Source organism: Canis lupus, chromosome 11 (genome assembly GCF_048164855.1).
Source record: "Canis lupus baileyi chromosome 11, mCanLup2.hap1, whole genome shotgun sequence".
Classification (NCBI taxonomy): domain Eukaryota; kingdom Metazoa; phylum Chordata; class Mammalia; order Carnivora; family Canidae; genus Canis; species Canis lupus.
Window position 1 is genome coordinate 25,779,866 of NC_132848.1, and position 22,518 is coordinate 25,802,383.

Sequence of the window (22,518 nt, forward strand, 5' to 3'; positions counted from 1 at the left end):
CTGCTGGTGGTCCAGGCTGGCCCGGGACAGGCCCTGCAGGATGCCGGGGGCTTCCTCACTCGGTTAACCAGAGGCTTTTGTGAGCTGTCTCCTGGAGGACTGTGAGCAGGCATTTCAGGCCTCCTTCTTGGTGTGTTAGAGTGAGCAGAAGGCACCTCCATAGAGGAAGGAGGGCTGGGACCCAGTGAAGGATAAAGGTGAGGGCTGTACATGTGCTCCTGGAGCCAGAGAGGGAGAGAAGGGCCACCCGCCTGCCGCTGAAGGCACTGACACTCTGGCTCACTTTGCACAAGTCACTGATCTGCCGAGCAGGCCAGTCTCCTCAATCAATCCGTGCTGACAGATGGTAGCAGAATCAGTGACCTAGAGGCAGAAGGCTCCATTTGTAATCCCGGAGTGGCCCAGGCGCCTGGAGGAGGGCAGAGGAGTTTGTAATAAAGGGAGTGACACAGGGTTTCCAAAGCCATCTCTGCGCCGGAGGAGGAGGGAAAGGATTAATTTTGCTTCTGGAATTGAAACCACTGATTCAGTTCAATAAGTATTTTTTTAGTAGACTAGGTTAGGAGAGGGAAAAAAAAACAAACTCAGATCTACTGTCTTTTCCTTAGAGTGGTAGGAAAAACATGATCCTCATAGATGAAGGCAAGAGAACAATAGAGGAACTCTAATGTGATCAAAGAGGAGTTCCCCCGTTGAGCTCCAGCCACTGTAGGATCTTGGGCAGTAACTTGCCCTCTGAGCCTCAGTCTGCTCATGTGTCCTATTGTGGCCGTATCGTGGAATGGTAGCTGTTGTTACCATGTGCCTGGTGTTGTACTGAATTCTTCATGCAGATCTCTTTAGGCTCCCATGATATCTTATTACCCCTTTTACGACTATGGAAAGCAGAGCTCAGAAAGATAAAGTGATTTGTCCAAGGCTACACAGCCCGGAAGTAACCCATATCTGTCTTTCGGCCATAATGCCCACAGGTTCTTTTTCCAAATGGTACCAGAAGGAAAAGTAACAGGGCACCAGGGGTGAAGAGATCCAGGCTGGCCTTGCCCTGGGACTGGGGAAGGTTCCAGGTAGAGGTTGCCTGGGCAATGTTCTGGCAGGGTCCAAGAGGGTTGGGAGGGAGGAGCCCAGGATGGGAGAATCAGTCCCAGGATGGGAGGCAGGAGCAAACAAGAGCCTGGACTTAAGTCTCTATCTGCATTCTTTCCTTTTGAGTGAAGCTCTCTACATAGTTTGTGGCCATCCATTTCATGTTGCAGTTCCTCTGTCTGAGACCTGAGTGAGCTGAGGAGGATGGAAAAGGAAGGCAGGATGGTGCAGGAGGCTAAGGAAAAGGGCTTCCCTTCATGAGTTTTCTCAAGAAACTAAGGGTGCATCTAACACCCAGTGCTCAGAAAGCTCCCCTGCATCCTTCCAGGTTTGTCCAGAAAACATGCATCTGTGCTGAGAGTCCCCCCATCCTTTCCCTCTGTAGCCCTGACCTAAGCAGAAGCCAAGGCTGGTCTTTTAAAAGTCTGAGTGCCAAAGAATTTGAAAATGAAACTCACAGAACAATGGAACAGTCAGAGGGCAGGGCCTAGCAGCCTCTTCAGCTAGGCCCCGGAAGAGCCCAGCACCCTGCTTGGCATGCAAGAGGTGTTGGGGAATCAAGTCTCCAAGAATAGCCCTGACCCACATTGGAGCCAGCCCCCACTTTGTGAAATTGGACAGAAGCCAGCAGAAATCACTGCCTTCCCCAACCACATCCTCTTGAGGTGCCAGAACCAACTGAGGCTCTGCATCAGATCCCTTTACTGGGGGGCAGGTGTTGCCACAGCACGGACCCTCCCTGGGTGGCCTGAGGTGAGGCAAAGCATTTGTGTCTGTAGCTAGGTGAGGCTAGAGGTGAAAGAGCAGAGCCAGGCTCAGGGGAGCTTTGTAACCTCAAATATACTGAAATCTGGGTCCAGGCCACACCTGGTTCCTATCAACCTCCACCTGCTGCCCAAAGCACTCTTCCAATTCCAATCTACTTTCAAGTTGGGTTGCTTCAGGAAAGGAAGCCACATACTCCCCTAACATCTAGGGTAGATGGGGGCCTAACTGGAATCCACAAATTTTAGCCAACATTAGGAGCATCTAGTTCAAACTCTCCTCCTTTCTGTTATACCAGTGGGAAACTGAGGCCCAGAGCCTGGACAGAAATTTGGCCGGATCTCTGGGTGAGTCAGAAGTAAGATCACAAACACTCTCAACGCATCCTACCCTCACTGGCCTTCTCCTTTTTGATAGCAGTGGGTCACAGGGAACAAACAACTCAGCGGTTGTTCTACAACTGAGGTTTTCTTAAAAAAAAGAAAAAAAAAATAAAAGAAAAAAAGCCAAGCCATTCCTTTGCTCCATAAAACATACATGAGGTTTGCAGAAGGCTGGGAACGGCCTGAGGCCTTGGCACCGCAAATCCTCCACCTTATCTCCAAATTAATTCTGGACCCTGGGTCCAGGCAGCCAGGCGTTGCAGCGTTTTAATGCCGCCGCGGGCGAAGGCAACTGGCTTTCCGTGAGTATCTCTCCTACATGCGAGGTTGGTGGGCCTCCCAGCTCCCCGCTTTTATTGCGGAGGAAACTGAGGAAGTTGTCTGCTATCTAGAGAGCCTAAGTCATTCATCCAAGGACACGCGGCGCTAAGGGGCGGAGGAGGGAAGGGAACCAGGCCCGCGGGGCCGGAGGGCGCCTGGCGGTCAGGAGCCGCCCCCGTGCCGGGCCGCGCCGAGCAGGTTCCCGGAGGAGGCCAGGCCCCCGCCCGCGGGCTCCCAGGAAGCCAGAGCGCGACTCTGGCGTCGGAGGCTCCAGGGAACTCCAGAGGTCCCAGGGAGGGATTCCGGGCCACCAAGTCCCCAGAAAGTTGGCTCGCGGCCACTCCCAGGACGGCCCGGAGCCGCCGGCCAAGATGGCCCGGGCGAGCCGCCGGCCGCACGCGCGGCGCCGGGCAGCTGCCGGGGGCCCCCCCGCGCGACCCGGGCCCCCGCGCGGGGGTCGCCGCGGCCCCGGCCCGGCGCGCGCAGGCCTCGGCGCCGCCGCACGCGGGTGGGCACGCGCGCGCCCGCCGGCCCCGCCCCCGCCGCCCCGCCCCCGCCGCGCGCCCCGCCCCGCCCCGCCGCGCGCCCTCCCGCCCGCCCGCGCGCCGCGGCCCCGAGCCTCCCCATTGGCCGCGCGCCGTCACCTGACGCTCTGTTATTTCCTGTGTGTTGGGAGAATGGAGAGAAAAAACCCCGAGCCGAGCCGCCTTCGGCCCCTGCGAGGCGGCCGCGGCCTCCGCCGGGGGAGCCCGCCCTGAGGCGCGCCTGAGCGGGGAGCGAGCGCGCGGGCCGGAGCGAGGCTCGAGGGGCCACGGCCCCGGCCCGCCCCGCCGCCGGCCCGGGCGCCGGAGCTGGAGGCGGCGGAGGCTCCCCCACCCCCACCTCGCGCAGCGCCGCCCGCCGCCGCCGCCGCCGCCGCCGCCGCTCCCTCCCCTCCCGCCCCCGGCCGAGGCCGAGGGACCGGGCGGGGGGCTCCCGCAGGTAACCGCCGCCCGGGCCTGAGGGGGAGGGGCAGGGGGCAGGGCTGAGGGGCTGGGGCCGGGCCGGGGCTCCGGGCTCCGGGCTCCGGGCTGGGGGCCGGGGGCAGAGGTCCTAGCCCGGTCGGCCGGGAGTGCGGAGCCCCCTGGACTCCGAGGCCGGGGCGCGGGGTGCTGAGGGGAGCGGCCCGGCCCGGGGAGCGCAGAGGGGAGCGGCCCGGCCCGGGGGTGCGGGGGGAAGGGGCCCGGCCTGGCGTCGGGGCGCCGGGGGGTCTCGGGCTGGCCGCGGAGTCCGGCGGGGCTTGGCCAGCAGTCGGGGGAAGGTACCTGCTTGTCGCGGCCTGGGGTGCGGAGGCGGCGGGTGTGAGCGGGCGGCGCCCAGGGGTCCGCGGGTCGGCGCTGCCCCCCCGGCACCCCCGGCACCCCCGGCGGCCCGCGGCGCTCGCCTCTCGGTGGCGGCTGGGGGCGAGGCCGGCGGGCGGGCTGGGCTTGGGCTGGGAGCGGCGCCCGGAGCCCGCGAGTCGGAGCGCGCCCCGCCGCGGGAGGGACGGGGGCCCGTTTATTGCCATGTGAACACCTGAAGCCATGTGGACGCGGCGGCTTCTCGCCTGTTGGGGGCGGAGGACAGGTACCGGCTGGCGGGGCGCAGGGTCCCGGCGCGGGGGGCGGGGGGCGGAGCGCGGGACACACTTCCTGCGTGGGGTTTCTCCCCCTCCCCCGCCGCGGAGAGCCGGGCGACTGTTAGACCCGGCGGTCCCGGGTGCGAGCGAGCGCCGGTGTGGGGGTGTGGGGACCTGAGGCTGAAGCTCCTCGTTTCTTTCGGGGGCGGGGGGGGGGGGGTAGTGGTGGTGGAGGGAGCGTGGCCCATCGGCCCAGCGGGCTCTGGCAGCGATAGGAGGTGGAATGTCTCCTGCGCGCCGGGATGGGAGTGGAATTTAGTATATGGGGGGGGGGGGCGCGGAGCGGTCGCCTTCCCGGGCCTGTGGGTGGGGATTATTGTCTGTGTTTGTGGTGTGGATGCTAGAGCTAGGGATCTGCTCGTCTGTAGGCATCCCTTTCGTTTGCCCTTAGGGGACAGATCAAAATTAGGACTTTCTCTCCCCCCCCCCCTTTTCCTCTTTGCTTTTTTTTCCCCCCCTCCAAGATTCGATGACTCTGGTAACTGCTGTAAAATGGATGGAATTTTTCAAGCTATTATCTAACAGGCAGATCTTTGAATGATAATTGGACCCTTATGTTAACAGCCTCAGTGAAGACTTTTATGAAACGTCTTACATGGGGTGGCAGCGGAACGTCTCACATGGTGGAGTGGGAAACTGCTCCGAAGTCCGACCTGGGAGACCAGGAACCTATTTCTAGCTTTGCCCCCCAATAAACTGTAACCCTGGCCAGGTTACCCACTCTCTCAAGCCTCCCAATTTCCTTATCTGTTAAATGAGGACTCCCAGGTCAAACACTACACGGGTTTTGGGTAGAATTTTTTTTTTGGTGTGTATGTGGTTTTTTGTTTTGTTTTTGTTTTTTAATGTTTGTTCTTGGTGTGTCTCGTGCTTTTGTTTTAGCCATAGGCAGTCGTCTTGAGAAAAGCAGGATGTTTCTTACCTGGCTTTTAAGATCTTGTCCCACTTTTTAGTTTCCAGCCTCTTCCTTCTTCAGCAGAGAGAGCATCAACTTTGGTCAGCATTTGTTTCCTCAAATCTAAATACTGTTCTTTGCTTCTCAAAAAGCGTATTGTGTTATAGTTGATGCTGAATATGCCTTGTATTTTTGTCTTTGTACAAGAAGAAGTTATCAAGAGAAAGATTTTAGAGAATGTTTGACTACTTTGAAGCGTGGATAATGTTTAAGTGTATTTGGGTCTGTGTATGTTGGTTGGCTCCAAGGAGTTCCAAGATCTTTTTATGCAGGGAATTGTTTAAAATTCTTTGAAGGGATATTTGGCATTTGGCTAATTTTTGAAATTTCCAGCTTCAGTATTCTCAGAGTAGGGATAAAGTGGAATTCCATAATATCTCCAGTGAAATGGTATGCTGGTGGAATTAACTGTCACCTCAGGGTGCACTAATTATTTGCATCCCCAATTTATTCCTTAATGGTAGCCGATGCTTCCTCTCAGATGCTGCAGAACCCCAATTAGTTTCACTGATTTTATGGTGTGTGAGAGCCTTAGGCCATGCTTTTGACTGCTTAGCCCTTCTAGACCAGCTTCAGCCTTGGTCTTGTTTGTCTTAAATTTCTGGTACTGTGATGCTTGGAGGATGTGTGCCTAATGTGGTATAATGTATCTTCTATCACTTTTTTTTTTTTTAATTCAGTCTGTACAGTCTCAAAAAGGGTCTCAGCAAGGGGAGGTGTGTTCCTGGTGTCAGCTTTGAAAATGGTAGAATTTTTCTCGGGCCTGTCATGTTGGTAGACACTTTTATATGGTTACACAGATTAAATATTTGGAATTTCTCAAAATAAGTAATTTATTCTGGGTGGGTATTTGAATTACTACCTAGTGTTTGGTGTGGGATTTTAAAAGTCCCAGTTACTTAAGTTATAAGCAGTTTTCACACTCACATATGTTTATATTTGTGTTATAAGTTAATGAGGAGATTATTATAAAACTCTCATTCTGCAGAGGTGATTCGTGTGTGTGCATGAGAGAAGGTTGCTAAGGTAGTAAGATGTTAAGAGATATGGGTTTTAGATTCCATAGCCTTTTAATGGTATATTTTTTTCTTTAACTTCATAAGATGAAATGGAATGTGTTTAAATTACATCCATTTAGATCAAGAAATTAATTTCTGGTGAGTGCAACTTTCTCTTCATATGGATAGGCAAGGATGCTAATATTTGTGTCATGTTGTTGTTGTTGTTGTTGTTGTTTAAATCCAGTATGCTAGCTTCTGTCCTAGGTATTTTAGCTTGTCTTGCAAAATCTACCCCGCAGACCTGAGAGGTAAATGGTTTCTCCTTTTCCTGAGATGTGTCAGAGCTAGTGAGGGTCAGAGATTGGATGTGACCATCCTCGCTTGGTTCCAAAGCCTTACCAAATCTGTTATATTATAGCTTACTACCTGCTCAAGGTACACACCAATTGGTGGTAAATTGGCCTTGGAATCCATACTTCTGCTGTGCCCTGTTCCTGGTTTTTTTGTTTGTTTAAGTTATAATGAAATGGAAATCTGGACTTGAGAAAAATACTAGAAAGCATGGTTTTTGCAGCTATGCCACCGAACAAACCAGACTCTGGTTTAGTGACCCCTGGAAGTTCTATAAACTTTCACTTTCCCTATAACTAGCCAGTTTTGCTAGTGCACCTGAGATTTAATCTAAAAAGTTTCTCTTTCCTTCCCAATTCTGCCATTCTGTCTTTGAGCCTGAAACTTCTCAGATCAGCTCAAAGAATATCATGAGGGGCTGTCTCTCTTCCTGTCTGCTACCATGCAGGTTTACACCACACAGGAATCATATTATGTGGTGACTGCTCTGTTTGACCAGATGGGACTGAAAAGATACATTTCCAAGACAGTCCCTTATGCCTTAAGCTCTCTTCATGGTTGCTTGTATTCCAGGCACCTTAGCGCTCATTAGATCTGTCTGGGCTTTCTGACTCCTCTGCCTTCATTTTCGTTTTGTGGAGGTAAAAGTAACAAAATAAAGCAAAACAGTAAAACTCTGTTTATGTTGGAGTATAACTGTACATCAAAGTTACACGTTTGAAATATAATGAAGTCACGGCTTTCATAGAGCATCATTTGGTCACATTACACTTAGATTGGATAGCTTTATTATTATTAGTTAGGCTGCTTAAGGCCCTCTTAATACCTGTGATGCGTGCGGTGTGGGTGAAAAGCTTCTCATGGTGACAAACACAATCAGTACTTTTTGTGTTAGAGCTACATTTGCTTTGTAGGTAATGCGCACAACCCAGCAGGAAGATGAACTAAGAAGTGACTTATTGGTGTATCTGTGGCTTGTTATCTGATGCTTCATTGTGGGGAAGTTAAGAAAGAGAAAACATTAGCTATAGGAGGAAATATCCTTTCTGTAGTATGCACATGTAAGCTGTTCTGTAGGAAAGGGTGGAAGTTCATGGGAACACTTGAATGCCAGCTTGATTGGAAGATGGTTTCCCTGTTTGAACATCACATCCCTCAATATGAACCGAGGTCCTCTGAGTGTGTTCTAGTTTTCCTTAGCAGGTATTATAGGCGCTTTTCTAAGCATGGGAGATGCAGTGGTAGGCAAGATAGAAAAGGAACCTGCTCTGGAGGTGGGCTGTAAACAGTAAGTAAATAGGAATGTCAAGTGGTGATAACAATGAAGAGAATAAATACAAAGACAATAGGATAGTGCCTTGGGATGCTATGTGAGAATAGATGTTCCCTCTTCTGAAGCCTTTTTTGCCAGCAGGACAGTCAAACTTGGTCTGTGGGATGGATGAAAATGGCATTAAATAATTTGTTTTAGCTCTGAGCATCTTGAGAAGAATAATCCAAAGAATAGAAGTGGGTTGAAGTCTTTCCTCTGTTTATTCTTCATGCTTTGTGAATGGGGACCTGGCTCAAAAGAGCTAAAGATGGATCATTAATGGTACCCTGTAAAGGGCAAAAAAGAAAGAAATGATTACCCCCAGTGTAAGGTGGTTCTCTTTTTTTTTCTTTTTAAAGTAGAGATGTGTGATAATATTGGTGAGTGGTAGGCATTACTGGAAACGTCCTTCAGTTGTGTGTATGTTTCTCTGTTGGGCAGTTGGATGGGGGCATTGTAATCATCATACTTTGTTAAAGCTTCAAAGGAAGCCAGCAAATATTAGTAACATCTGTATGCAAGGCACTTTGCTGGTGTTGCATCAGATGGAGGATCCCAAGTGACTGGAAGTTGGGTGGGGGGCTGTCGAAGGAAGCCAGGCTGGCTCAGAGCCTGACGGGGAGGGTGTGTGTGTGGGGGCTCTGGCATGGAGGAAAACACTGCAGGTCAGAGAGGCTGTTAATTAATTGTCGCCTAGAGGGTTCATCCTGCTGCATCCTGCATGCCTTCACCTACCCTGTCTGTGCTCTCAGATTTTAGAGTTCTTTAGAGAGCTGAGAGAAACCTAAGAAAGCAGCTAGGCTAGCCCTTTGGCTTTACAGCTTGGGAGGGATGGTGAGGAAGGTGGTAACTTTCCAAATTCATGCAGCTTTACACTGACAGAGTCAAGATTAGGACCCTGTTCTTTGCCAGCTAGGCTGGTGTTCTTTCCACCATAGTGGTGCTCTCACCAGAAGATTGCTAGTTAACAGTTGCTCCTGAGTGGAAAAAGAAAGGAAGTCTCTGGGTACTAATGTACCCACTTACAAGAAAGCCCATGTATTTCCAATCTTAAGAAGTCAGGGCTGGGGTGCCAGGGTGACTCAGTTAAGCGTCCAGATTCTTGATTTCAACTCAGATCATGATCTCAAGGCTGTGAGATGGAACTCTGCATCCGGCTCCACAGTGGACATGGAGCCTGCTTGATTGAGATTCTCTCTTCTTCTCCCCCCAGCCCCCACCCACCTTACAGACTCTCTGTCTCTCTTTTAAAAAAAAAAAAAAAAAAAAAGTCATCAGGGCAAAGACAGCACTTTAATCTGAAAATTAGAGTATGGAAAAGAATATTATACCATTGTTGTTTTTCACACAGTATGTAGTATTGGTTTCTCAGGCCCTCCTGAGACATAATCTCATCCTGATAATGTCTTGATCTGGAATGGATGCCATATTTAGCATTAGTTGTGAAGTTAGAATAAGACCCTTTAGATATAGGGGGATATTTCTGAAATGTGGCTAAATTGAGTTCTAAAATTCAAAAGTTAAGGCCCTAGGAGTCCTGTTTTTTCATCTCCAGACCTCAGTTTCATGGAAGATTTCACTTCTACATTCAAAAGCACAAGAAATAGGAAACATCACTTTGGGAATCTGGAGATTATTCACTATGCCTGACAAGAGCAGGGATTCTTGACGAGCAGAGCTACTTCCCTGGACATTTCCCTGACTTAGAGCTCTGGTAGGCCAGTTACCTAGGGGCAGCTTTTGTATCTCTTTGGCTGAAGTGTGAGAGGGCACTCCTACTGTAGAATCCATGTGATGGGCACTTTATGGAAGGCAGCAGAACATATGAAGGAGCATGTATGCTTATAGTTTGGCTCTATCACTTTGGCAGTGACATTTTGCCCGAGCCACAGTTTCCTCATCTGTAAAATGGGGCCTTTGGGAAAAGGAACATAGGAAAAGTATACAGTGGAGTGTACTATGTATAGGGGACACTCAGTGAATGGTAGTTGTCCATTACACCAACATTCAGCATTGTGCGTGTACCAAGACACTGGACTAGAGTGGGGCTGGTTCCTGCCAAGTGTATTGACTTTATTTTATTATTTTATTTAAGTGTATTGATTTTAGAGTACACTCATATCTCAATTATCTGCCCAGTAGATAAGGGCACTTAAACAGGGGTATCAGAAGTGCTCTGATGAAGGGGTATAAGGTGCTCTACCAAGATGTGTAACCCTAACTTGAAAGATCACATGGGGCCCTGGGTAGCTCAGTTGTTTGAGTGTCTGACTCTTGATTTCACCTCTGGTCATGATCTCGGTGTTATGAGATCGAGCTCTGCATTGGGCCCGAGCTTTGTGGGGAGTTTGCTCCAGATTCTCTATCCCTCTCCCTCTCCTCACCCTTAGTACATAGCGCAGGTGTGCGCTCTTTCTCTTTCTCTCTCTCTCATAATAAACTTAAAAATCTTAAAAAAAAAGGAAAAAAAGGTCATTAGCAGCTTCTCAAAGGAGGATCATTTACTTCCTCATCCACCCAGTTGTCTCTCTGCTGTCCCTTCCCACCTCTGCGGCTCATTCCTCCCCTTCTGCTTGACCGTTGGTGTTCTCTGAACCCTTGTATTTTAGTATAGGCTCTCTCCAGGTGTTCTCAGATATCCCCAGGCTTTTTGATTATCTGCGAGCTGCTGACCCCCAGATCTCTTCAGCCAGATCCTCTCTTAGCTCTTCCAGCTCCTGCTTGACACATTGCTTGGATATGTCACTAGTAGCTTGAGCTGCTATAAGTCCAAAACTGAACATATCCTTTGAAAGCTCTTTCTTTTTCATCTGTCCCCTTCTCCATAAGTGGCTTTACCAGCCACCAAGCTTCCCAAATTAGAGTCCTCCCTTTCTCTACCCATTCTCTGTATGTCACCCATCACCAAGTCAGTGCTGTTTTTATACTGTCTCCAATATACTGCCACTGCTCTTGGAGCCACCATCATCTCTTACCTGGAACACTATGATTGCCTCTCAGTGTGGCCTCTCCATTTCTACTCCTGTCTGTCTCTCGTCTGCATTGCCCAGAGTGGCCAAGAGTTGTCTGGCTCTCCTTCACATAAAATCTTTTTATGGTTTTTCATAGTACTTGGAAGACAATCCCAGCTCCTTCCCATTTCTCACAAGGCCCTCAATACCCTGGACCCTGCCTGCCTCTCTGACCACCACCCCTCCTGCTGCCTTTGTTTGCTGCCCTCCAGCCACATTTACTTTCTCTCACGTCTCCTGAAGTGAGAAGACACCCAGCTCTTTTCCACCTCAGGGACTTTCTCAGCCTTGAACACTCTGGCCCACCCCACCTTTTTCATCCTTCGGGATATTTGTTGAATGAATAGCATGAGACAGGCAGCAAAGGGGATGACAGGGTAAGGAGGAAAAATGTCCTTAGAGTTCATCTACAAAGGTCTAGCAAAAAGATACAGAAATGTTTTTGAAGAGCTGAAAGACTGTGAGTTCGGTTGTGGCATAGAACTCCACCTATTCAAGCAGAGCACCTAAGAGTCAGCCGGCCAGGGACTCCCATCTCATGCTAATGAGAGTGTAAAATGATGCCACCACTTTGGAAAACTGTTTAGAAGTTTCTTCAAAAGCTGAATGTAGGGCAGCCCGGGTGGCTCAGCAGTTTAGCGCTGCCTTCAGTCCAGGGCCTGATCCTGGAGACCCGGGATCGAGTCCCACGCCAGGCTCCCTGCATGGAGCCTGCTTCTCCCTCTGCCTGTGTCTCTGCCTCTCTCTCTCTCTCTCTCTCTCTCTCTCTCTCTCCTTTCTATGTGTCTCTCATGAATAAATAAAATCTTTTTTTAAAAAAAAGCTGAATGTATGGGGTACCTTGGGTGGCACAGTGGGTTAAAGATCTTGACCCTTAGTTTCAACTTAGCTCATAATCTCAGTCATGGGATCGAGCCCTGTGTCAGGCTCCACACTCAGCACAAGGTCTGCTTGGATTTTCTCACCTTCTCTCTTTCTCTCTCTCTCTCGAATAAATAAATCTTTAAAAAAAATCTGAATGTATGTCTACCTTGTGACCTAGCAATTCTGTTTCTAGGTATTTGTCCAAGAGGAATGAAAAATATATGTTCACAAATAAGCCTTACACAAGAATGTTCATAGCAGCTTTGTTCATGGTAGCCAGAAACTGTAAATAGTCCAGATGTCCATCAGCGGGAGAATTCATACAGTTGAAGACCACTCTGCAGTAAAAAGGAGTAAAATCCTGATATATGTAGTGAGGAGGAATCTCACAGGTATTGATGCTGAATGAAAAGCCAGACACAAGAAAGTACATAATGGATGATCCCATTTACAAGGTCTTAAGTAAGCAGAAGTGATCTATGATACTAGAAATCAGATCAGTGGTTGCTTCTTGGGTGGAAGAGGAGTAACTGAGAAGAGGGCATGAGAGGACTTTCTGGAGTGATGGGAATATTTTGAGTCTTGATAGTCATCAAATCTGACTGGATCATATACTGTACGTAATCTTACTGTCTGTACATTATACCTACAAACAACCTAGGAATTTTCCAAGATTCCTTTCCCTTCCCTCTCACTTTCAGCATTTAAAAACTCAGCAATTCCTGTTCACTTTATGTCCAAAATATATCCTGAATTTGTTTCTCCCATCTCAAGTACCATCCCCTCTTATCCGGACTGTATTTTAGCCTCCTGACTGGTGTTCCAAACCCCCTATTTTTGGCCTCCTCCCAAACCTTTTTTTCCACTTATCAGCTAAAGTGACCTTTAAAAATTCAAATTCGGTTATGTCAGTTGTCTTCCCACAGCCCTCCAGTAGCTTTCCACTGCTTTCATGGTGGCCAGCAAGGGCCTCTCTGACCCATTTCCCTCTGAGCCCGTGTGTGGTGGCCTCCTCCTTACTGGGCTTTCCAGCCTTGTTGACTTCCCTCTGTTCTTTGAACACCTGAAGTTCATTTCTGCCTTAGGCCCTTTACACTTGGCTCCTCCCTGTGCCAGGAGCACTCCTCCTTCTAGATATGTGTGAGAGTTGTTTGTGGTTCAGGTTCAGTTTAAATGTCTCCTTTTCTGGGAAGTTTTCTTTGGCCCTCTGCCCAAAGTAGTGCTCCATCACATCACTCAGTTTTATTTTGTTCATAACTTTGATCAATTCTGAAATGATCCTGGCCTTTTATTTGTTTGCCAGTCTCCTCCCTCTGGGATTAAACTTGACTTGTTCATTGCTGTATTCTTAGCGTCTGGAGCGGTATTTGGCCCACATGGGGCAAAAGTATTGACTAAGCAAAGGTGTCAGGGATAGTGGTGATGTGATGAGACTGTTTTGGAGGTGAGGGAGAAGAAGGGGCCAAGGAGAGTAAAGCCTTTCGGGCTTGAGACCTGGGTCATGGTGGTGCCACTCATTGAAATAGAAAATGATGGAGAAAAGACAACCGTGGTATAAAGTGGTGAATTTAGTTTTGGACTTAAGTTTGAGGAAGGCAACAAGTGTTTGAGGCACAGATGTGACATTTAGGAGAAGGAACTGGGCTATAGACCAAAATTGGGAGGTTAGCTCATGTGGTCCAGCCTAGGAATAGGTGGGATTGCTCTCAGGGGTGGACGAGGTGTAAGTATGTAGAGGTAGAGAAGCGGCTGCTTTTTCTTCAGCCTGAGTGCTGAGCATCTCCCACCAGTAATGAGGACTTGATAGAGTTCAGCCTTTACTTAGGGGTTTTCATAATTTTAGACACCCCACCCCCATTATTGTTGCTAATAATGACAAGTGCTCAGAGGGGAGGACAAGATTCTGAGGAATGTGAACATTTAAGGGAGCAGGGCGGTATTTCAAGAGCAGAGAGGATGCAACCAGACAGGTTTGGAGTAAAACCCAGAGCGCATGGCAGGAGGACAGAAAGTGTTTCAAGTCAGGGGTGGTAGCCAAGATTACCCAGAAGTGTCAGCTGGGAGGGGAGAGGTAACTAAAGCCAACTTGTTGTGTGTTCACGAGAAAGTGAGGTGAAGAAGGAGAGACAGTAAGTTTGGGGTCAGATCATCCTAAAGTTTGTCTCTTAAAGGAGAGTTAAAAAAAAAATAGCTGCAGGGAGGGTCTGGGGTCGAGAGAAGACATTTGTGAAAATGTGTGAGAACTAGAGCATGCACAAACAGGTGGGAAGGAACAGTACAAGATGGTGTTGAGAATGCAGGAGGGTGCGCTGGATGGCGGGGGGAGGGGTGCGGGGGGCTTCCTGGAGATGTCAGGGCCCCCTGGGCATTGGTTCCGGGTGGTAAGAATACTCCTCCCAGAGGAAAGCAGAGGTGTGTGGGTGGGAAACAGATGGGCACAAGGGCTGGAAGGTAAGGAGCACTTTTCTGTGCATTGCGAAGATCCTGCTGAGGGACACGAGTGAGTGACGGGATTGGAAGCTTGAAGAATGCAAGAAAGATTTTGGGAAACTGCTGTGGCAAGCAGACAGAGCTGACTAAGGATGCAGGAATTACAGGGAGGAGTAGAAAGTAGTGAAGATGAGCTTTCCACCTCCTGGGAGTTTTGAGAACTGATTAGACCTTTACAGCTGGTGGTCTAGTTTTAGATTCCAGTGATTGGGACTCAGCTTCTCCTGCCTTGTGTCTGGTGATTCCACTCCTTCCCCATAAGCCCCTGCCATTCCCATTCATTAGGCCGGTAATTTGTAAATTATTCCAGAGCTCTCGTGTTTTATTTAACCAGTACTTATGTAGAATTCACGGTTAGGTAGGTGGCAGTGTTCTAAGTGTTATATCAGAGGAGCAGGGTAAGGTGGGGGCACTCTGAATCCCTCAGCGCTGGGCTACTGCAGGTCCATGGAGGTGGCTGGGGCCCAGGTGGCCTGGCTTGGCCGGAAGACTGAGAATCAACCTCTTCCCAGCTCAGTCTCAGCAACTTTTATCATTTCTCTCTTCGCTTTGGGTATCTGTAAGACTTTTGCTGGAAAAACTGCAAAATGTTTTCGAATACCACTGTACTAGGCGGTAAGATCCTTGCAGTCAAGGCTGTGTTTTATTTTAGAGCCCCAGCACCTGGCATTTTGCCTGTCAGTGCACTGAGAGTGAACGCCAGCTTTGCCTCTGAGGCTCTGCTCTGCAGTGCCCATGGTCCTCTGTCTTTATCCATATGTTGCAGTTAGATATGTCCTACATCACAGTTGATATAGAATGTGTCTATTTCATCGCAAAATTGTGTATTTTTAGGTGGCTACCATGCCTTGTTAATCTTAATTTCTCTTTTCCACATAGTAGGTATTAAGGTAATAATAAATTTAGGGGCGTCTGGGTGGCTCAGTTAAGTGTCAGACTCTTGATTTTTGGCTCAGGTTTTGATTTCAGGGTTGTGAGATCAAGCTCTGTCTCAGGCTCTGTGCTCAGTGGGAGTTGGCTCCAGATTCTCTGTCTCCCTCTGCCGCCCCCCCCACGCATGCTCATTCACTCCCTCCCTCCAATAAATAAATACATCGTTAAAAAAAAGAATAATGTTAAATTTGGATTTGTTGTAAAAAGAACTTGCAAAGTGTTCCTAAGAATAACTAAAATGGTTTAGGAATGGGGTGGGGGGAGGAAATTCAGAAAATATCAGCCAAATAACAAAGTTAATTTATTAAGCCTGATGAAGTATTCTGAACAGTGAGTTTACAAGGGTCTTAGGGTGTGTTAAAGAGTGATGGTCACTGTTTCTCAACTCTGAGAAGGAAAACAATAGCGGATGATGTTGGATGGGGTGGGGTGCTCGGCTTAGGTGAACAAATCACACCCTGCTCTGTGAGGAACCCCAGCAGTTTCTCCTGGAAAGTCTCCTGAACAGTGGAACAGACTCACTTATGTTCAGTAATCCCTGCTTGATGGCAGAGTATGTAGAGAACATGCCCTCAGGATTCCTGCCAAATGACTCCTATAAACTCGGCGTGCCCAGGCAGCGTAGATGAACCTCACACGTGTACAGGTACCTGCGTGCTAGGGAGCAGACATAAGCACAGATGTGTATGTTGCATTGAATTCAGTGAGCTTGTTTTGTTTTTTCCTAGTGGATATATAAATTTAAACATAATGGGGGTAGAATTTTCATCTTTTAGTTGAAGAAGTCTGTGGAAGAGGATTTAAGTTTTAACATACTGAATAGGAGAAATTTGAGTTGGAGTGAATGACTTTGCAGTCTGTGGCATTTATTAAATGTTTCTTCTTTAAAAAATTAAATTTATTTTTACATTGGCTAGCAAAGTGCTGAAAGTTGACTATCTCTAAAGATAAGGAACTTGAGGCCAAAAAGGAATCCTATAGGAAGTAAACATGAGCAAAAATGCAAGAAAAAGAAAATTTCTATTTCACTTCAGCCGAGATTGCTAACTTTTTGCGTGCTAGGAACCAGAAATGCAAAATAAATAAGACCTCTTCCCTTCCCCTGGAGTGCAATGTCTGTAGAAGAGTCAGACACAGAAAATTCACACTTAAAAAAATCTATATGGGATCTATAAGGGTAAAATAATGGTGTAGCCAGAGTTCTAGGAGAGTACTAGTGTGTGTGTGTGTGTGTGGGGGGGGGTGCTTTACTTTTGCTTAAGTATGGGAAGTATATTGAAGAAAACTGTAGAGGAAGGGACAGACACGTAAGCATGACCCTGTGGGAAGATAGGAGAGGAAGGATGGATAGGAGAGAGAGCTAAGTGGATGAGTGGGGAGAAGCATTCCAAGGGAAGGTCTTTCAATAACTACGACTTGCAACTATGTGGCATTTTAAAGAGAAAAACCTCAAGGTTTAGGAAACTTGGAAATTACAGGAAAGGGATGTCAGAAGGGGCTGTGAGCCTGAGTGAAGCCCTTGGTGATGGGCCTTGGATCTGGGCCATGGCACTGGATTTTTATAAATGGAACAAGGTTTTGTGAAGAGAAGTTTGATATTAAGAGACTAGTGGGAAGGAGATGGGAGGGCTGATGGATTGATATCTGTGCCTCTTCTTGTTCAGGTTTTCCCAAAGCTCAGGTTTTCCCAAAGCTCTAGTCTTCATGAGAAAGATATATAAAATTTAGCAACTGGTTGAAATAGATTTATAGGAAATTTTGGCATCAGCCCACTTGGATTCTAAAATAGGCAAGGATCTTTTATTTATCAAAAACTGGAATAAGTAATACTAAATAGTAATTAATATAATTACTTTATATAAGTAATAAATTCTAAGTGCTAGACGTTGTTCTAAACACTTGAGGAATGGTTAACTTGCTTTTTTCTTACAAAAGTCCTATGAGGTAGTACTATTACTTCTATTTTTTATTTTTTATTGTATTTTTAAAAAGATTTTATATTTATTTATTTATTTATTTATTTATTTATTCATGAGAAACACAGAGAGAGGCAGAGACATAGGCAGAGGGAGAAGCAGGCTCCATGCAGGGAGTCCAATGTGGGACTCAATCCTGGGACTCCAGGATTACAACCTGAGCCAAAGGCAGACGCTTAACCACTGAGCCACCCAGGCATCCCTACTTCTATTTTTTAGATGAAGAAACCGTAACAGAGGTTGAGTGACTTTCCAAAGGTCTCACCTAAAACGTAGCAGGGCCAGGATTTGGAATTGGGCATCCTGACTCCAGATTATTCTGTGCCCTTAACCTGTCACAGTGCAATTCTAGGTTTAATTTGAATGAACCGAGAGATAACTCTTGCAGAATAAGGTTATGACCCCTTTGAAGGGAAGTAGTTTGGGTTTGGATTGTAGAAACAGAGCGAGGGGAGCCCAGGCATTGCCATTTGGGGACCTACTTGTTAGAACATCATTTGTGTGAAGGCAGGGACTTTGTTTCCCATCATATCCCCCGTGCCCGGAGGAGAAGTGCTTGGCATGTAGTTAGTGCTCAGCAAATAGTTTTTGTGTGTTTAATAAATGAATTTTGCTGCCACCTCTCAAGGGAATATGCCATGGAAGCTTCAGTTTCTTTTTTCCCTTTGACTCTCTCTTCATGATCCCTTTCTGAATTAATGAGTTCCTTGAGTTTATTACTTGCTTTTTCTTACTGAACTTATCTTGCTTAGCCTTCAAAGGATGCCAGCTCAGTCTACTGTTTTGGGGATTTAAGAAAATCAACTTATATTCAGATTCAAAATATTAGGTTTTAAGATTTCAGGAATCCTTTAATGTAAATATGATTTCTTTTGGTGTTTTTTTGGCTTTTCATATACCTGTGTTTAAGATGTAAACCTTAAAAAATGTTATTAAAGAAAATTGGAAGTATTGAATCACTGTATTGCACACCTGAAATAAATATGACACTGTGTTAACTGGAATTAAAGGCTTAAAATAAAAACCAGCCCCCCAAAATAAAACACTAATATCTTTATAAAGAGAGAGAGAGAATTGGAAGTGACTTCTAACAGTAGTTGAGATTATTTTTGGAATCCTTCTCAACAGACCAACCATCATCTCTACTTCACTTTTTTTGCCAGTATTCTTAAAATTTGATACTGGTTCACATGTATCTGCTGCATAGGCTTCCTCAGTGAGTGAGTGGTTAGGAAATCTCTTCCAGGAGCCCAGTGGTGACACAGCCCGAGAGCTGTCTCTGCTGATGTAAAGCCACAGCATCAACCATGTAGAAGTCATATATCTGATTTCATTAGCAAATTACTAGGTCATATAGGCTCCTAAGGAGGAGCAGAGTAATGTTTTCTCTGTTTTAGTTCATTCTAAATTAAGTCATTTGAGAATAGGAGAACAGGAAATTTTGTCTCTTTCCATCTATAAATGTTCAGACTTAGGTCCATAAGCCAGTATATTTTTTCTTGCTGACCTGATTCAGCTTATTCACATTTTATTTAAATATATACCTCACAACGTTTTATTTTAAGAATAAGATTTGACTCTACCAAATCAGAAATTTGAAAAAAATCCCACTACTCTTAGAGATGGTCATATGAAAATAGTTACTTTTGTTGAAGTAGTTATACATGGAAATAATTATATATGTTAGAGAAAAAATGTCAAGAATGTTAGCATTGTGTTTTAGTTTAACTTTTTGAACTGTCTTATTGAAATGTATCCTTTTGTTACAAAATTTGTGTGTGCTTATGGTATAAAATTCAAACAATACAGGAGTGTATAATCTTACTCTCCAGAGATAACTGTTTTTACAGTTCGGTACGTATTTTTCTACACTTGTATTTTAAAAATGCCTTTCTTTTTTAAAGATTTTATATATTTGTGAGAGAAAGCGAGCACGAGAGCAAGCACATGCACAAGCAGGGGGAGGGATAAAGGGAGAAGAAGCAGACTCCTCACTGAGCAGGGAACCCAACATGAGCTTGATCCCAGGACCCCAAGATCCTTCCTCACCTGAGCTGAAGGCAGGTGCTTAACGAACTGAACTACTGGGCACCCTCCTTTTTATTTATTTTATTTATTTTTTTTTTCTAAAGATTTTATTTATTTATTCATGATAGACATGGGGGGCGGGCAGAGACACAGGCAGAGGGAGAAGCAGGCTCCATGCCAGGAGCCTGATGTGGGACTCGATCCCGGAACTCCAGGGTCACGTCCTGGGACAAAGGCAGACGCTAAACCGCTGAGCCACCCAGGGATCCCCTCCTTTTATTTTTTAGTGTGGTTTTAGGTTCACAGAAAAATTGAGAGCAAGGTATGGAGATTTCCTGTACACCTCCTGCCTGTACACGTATGCAGCCTCCCCTACATCAACATCCCCCACCAGAGAGGTGCATTTGTTATACCTGATGAACCTGCATTGACACATTATTGTCACCCAAAGCCCATAGCTTGTATTACAGTTTACTCTTGGAGTTGTGGTGTTTGGTGGTTTTAGCGAAATGTATAATGACGTGTATCTGCCATTACAGTTTCACACAGAGTAGTCTGACTGCCCTGAGATTCTTCTGTGCCTCCCTCCCCCAACCCTTGGCAACCACTGGTCCTTTTACTGTCTTAGGTTTTGCCTTTTCCAGAATGTTGTAGAGTCAGAATCATACAGTATATAGTCTTGTCAGATTGGTTTTTTTCACTTAGTTATATGCATTTAAGCTTCTGTGTCTTTTTGTGGCTTGGTAGCTCACTTTTTTATCACTGAATGATAGAACTATCTTTTTATGTGTAAATGAAGGTGGCTCTTAATACTCTTTAAAGAAATATTCCCAGGTCTTTTTTTTTTTTTTCTAATCCATTTGTTTATTTTAGACAGCACAGGGGAGGAAGCAGAGGGAAAGAGACCAGCAGATTCTGCACTGAGCACAGAGCCCGACATAGGTCGATCCCACAACCCTGAGATCATGACTTGACCCAAAACCAGAGTCCATTGCTCAACCTAACTGAGCTGCCCAGGCACCCCAGTTCCCAGGTTTCTTTTATAGTTGGTTCATCTCCCAAAAACTTACTTGTTTTAGACAGCTTATGCCAAATTATTATCTAGTTTTTAAATATAGCAGCAAAATAATTTCTGTGTATGTTAAGCCACTAATCTAATGGCTAACATTTATATATGCTTTACCAAGCGCATAGTATTTATATTCATTATTTAATTCTCACAGTGAGCTTTATGAAGTCAGTACTTTTTCTGTAAAATGGGGATAAAGATTCAAGAGAGATTATTTGCAAGAGGTCACGCAGCCATTCATTCATTAAGTGACAGAACCCAGGCTTGAACCCAGCTCTTTGTGGCTCCAAAGCCTGGTTTTCTCCCTTTTAATGTAAAATGTGTACCTTGTAAAAATGCGCACTCCCTGGCTGCTTCCTTCTCCACCCACCACGCTCAGGCAGCCCCCATGTACACACATGCTCTCTGCCTCTTTCTCTCCACAGCATTTATCTGACACATTGTCTTTTATCTCTTTCTTCCACTAAAATGTAAAACTCCATGGGATACACACTGCCTCCTTCACCTTTGCATCTCTGTTACCTAGAGCTGTACATGGTCCACAGTCGGAGCTCACATGTTTGTTGTAAAGAATCTATACCATAAGTTCTATCAGTCCATAAGATCTGCTTTTAATCACTTTTGTAGGATAAACTATTATTTTTCCTTTTTAGTTAGTGATTTAAGCAAAGGAGTTCAAAGAGGGGTCCCTTGAGAAGATGCCTAGGAAGCAGCTGAGTAGGAGATAAGGCTGTTGTGGATACTAGAGATGGGAAGTAGTTTGAATGAGGGAAGTAGGACACCCGCTTCTGCTGCTGTCATGCCTCCTGAAGGATAACTCTTCCCCAGTCCCTGGTCCAGTTTCTAACTACTGCCAGGATAGCTTCTGAAATACAGCTCTTGTCATGTCCCTCTCAGTTGTGTACTGAATTAAATGTAGATGCCTTGCCTTGTTGTTCAGGGTTCCACAGTAGGACACTCCCCTGCCTTTCCAGGCCCATCTCCCAGCTTCCCTGCATGTGTGCGCTCCTGTGGCTTTTGTGTCCCCAGTCCCATGCCTGTGACCGTGCCCTCTGCCTGTTCTCCATATGTGGAGATCTCAGTCTTTCAAGGCATTTCTCAAATGCTCCTTCTTCCATGAAACCTAACATCCCCATAACTGGGTGTTTCTCTCATGGAATTTTGTAATTTTCTATGTGTACATTTAATCTTTGCTTTTTATTATACTCTTCTGAACGTGTTCTCGCCCTTCTTCCCCAGTCCTCTTTGAAGGCAAGGATTATAGTGTCAACACTCCTTATATTCTCTGTGGTGCACTGAATATGTGAGCAGACTGTGAATAGTTTTTGAAGTAGAGAAGAACAAAGGTAGACAAAAGATAGAATTAATGGCATTTAGTTTTGGCACAGGTAAGACTTGTCCTTGTTCAAGGATTGTTTTGGTGGGGGAATCTTTTTGAAGAAAAGCTGAGTTTGGGCAGGAGGGCGAGGGATAGGTAAAGAATGAAGTATAGTCGGTCTGCTCTTCTGTAGAACACAGGAAGCCAGATGGAGAAACGACTAGATGAGGAGCAGCAATTATTTTTCAGAGTTCTGAGATGAGTTCCAGGACTTGCCCTCAGGGTGTTCAACAGTATAGTGAGGGAAACAGACATGTTAGAACAGTATTAATACGTTATGAAAATTTAGCCATAGAGAAGGGAAAGCCCTAGGAAACAATGGTTGATTCTGGAGAAGTGGTTGGGGTCAGAACCAGTGACCTTAGCAAGATGGAGGACATCCCAAGAAGGTGGGCAGAAAAGTTGGCATCATACTGTGGGAAGCAGCCAATTAAATGTGCGTTGCAGAAGATATCCAAAGATATTTTAGGATGATGATGATGAAAGGTTAGCTTTTAGTGCTCAGATCTTACAGGAGAAGTATGTCGGTATTAAACAATTGTGAATTTAGTGTTAGAAATTTACATAGCTTATTGAGTATTTCCTCAGTTTCCCAGGGCTGGAGATCGAAAGTCATGGGAGGGAGCCAGGATTGATGGTGTGGAGTGGGGGAGACCAAGTCATGAAATTGCTCACTCTTAGGTGTCCTGGGTTCTTTAAAACTGAGATGCCTCCTTTGGGTTTTGTTTTGTGTTTAAGATTTTATGATTTTTAAGTAATCTCTACACTCAACATGGGGCTCGAACCCCCAACCCCGAGATTGAGTCTCACACTCCAACAACTGAGCTTAGACAGGTCTTATTTTAATTGATGTGAAGTTCACACAGCATAAAAGTAACCATTTTTATTTTATTTACAAGAGAACAAATTTACACCTTTACTTACTTTTCATTAAGTTT

General features: G+C 46.3%; 1 protein-coding gene across 2 annotated transcripts in view; it reads left to right on the forward strand.

Moving 5' to 3' along the window:
- The first annotated feature begins 3,406 nt into the window (after window positions 1–3,406).
- TCF20 (transcription factor 20) overlaps window positions 3,407–22,518 on the forward strand; it is a 102,911-nt gene continuing 83,799 nt past the window's right edge. Inside the window, exon 1 of one of the 2 annotated variants that reach the window (XM_072843681.1) lies at window positions 3,407–3,536. The gene's annotated coding sequence lies outside the window, so the exon portion shown is untranslated. Of the gene's footprint in view, window positions 3,537–4,030; window positions 4,161–22,518 lie in introns of those variants that run through there. The other variant, XM_072843682.1, reaches the window with a different exon arrangement.